Source organism: Oryctolagus cuniculus, chromosome 6, assembly GCF_051225735.1.
Source record: "Oryctolagus cuniculus isolate XC-2025 breed Fujian yellow rabbit chromosome 6, ASM5122573v1, whole genome shotgun sequence".
Classification (NCBI taxonomy): Eukaryota; Metazoa; Chordata; class Mammalia; order Lagomorpha; family Leporidae; genus Oryctolagus; species Oryctolagus cuniculus.
The window spans coordinates 39,267,774-39,268,855 of NC_142872.1; positions in this window are offsets into that span (position 1 = coordinate 39,267,774).

Genomic DNA, 1,082 nt, shown 5'->3' on the forward strand with positions numbered 1-1,082 from the left:
TGTCCAAGGCCTTTCTTTGAAGAGCTCCTATTAAACTCAGAACTCAGATAAAGGCGTTCTGCTGACTTCATGGGCCTTAGAGGTGGTTTGAATGTTGGACAGAGGGGGAAAAAACAGAACAAGTTGATTTCCAGAGGTCTAGCTTCAGCAAGTGGGGAAGTTGTACATTTTACACAAACATATGATGCGGGCTCTGGCCTCAGAATCAGCCCTAAAGGCACTCGGATCTGGCTGCAAAGCCCATGAGAGTATTTCAGGCATGGAAAGCCAAGACACTCTGGCAAAAAGATCTCTGTGAGTGAGATCCCAGTGGAAAGAACAGGTCTTCAAAGAGGGAGGTGCCTTTCTCTGCAGGGAGGAGAGAACCTCCACTTTGACTATGACCGTGTCTAAACAAGAGTCGGAGAACTCAAGGGGCTTCCATAGCCTTGGAAACTCATGACTGGTGCATAGGGAGATTACTGATGCCATAAACAGGAGCGTCAATTGGTAAAGTCAACAACAGGAGTCACTGTGCACTTACTCCTCATGTAGGATCTCTGTCCTTAATGTGCTGTACACTGAGGCTTAATGCTATAACGAGTACTCAAATAGTATATTTCACTTTGTGTTTCTATGGGGGTGCAAACGATTGAAATCTTTACTTAATGTACACTAAACTGATCTTCTGTAAAAAAAAAAAAAAAAGAAAGAAATTATCAATTCCCAACTTGACTCTCACTGGGATTAAACATGACAATAGGTCTGATCTGATTTCATCATCATTTAAAAAAATCATTTATTATTTTTCACTTTATGTTTCTGTGTGGGAGCAAACTGTTGAAATCCTTACTTAAGGTATACTAAGCTGATCTTCTGTATATTAAGATCATCGAAAATGAATCTTGATGTGAATGGAAGGGGAGAGGGAGTGGGAAAGGGGAGGGTTGTGGGTGGGAGGGACGGTATGGGGGGGGAAGCCATTGTAACCCATGAGTCGTACTTTGGAAATTTATATTCATTAAATAAAAGATAAAAAAAACATGATGCAGGGGGTGCGAACAGATTCTGGACGTAAGATGACGAAGTTAGTGTTGGATATG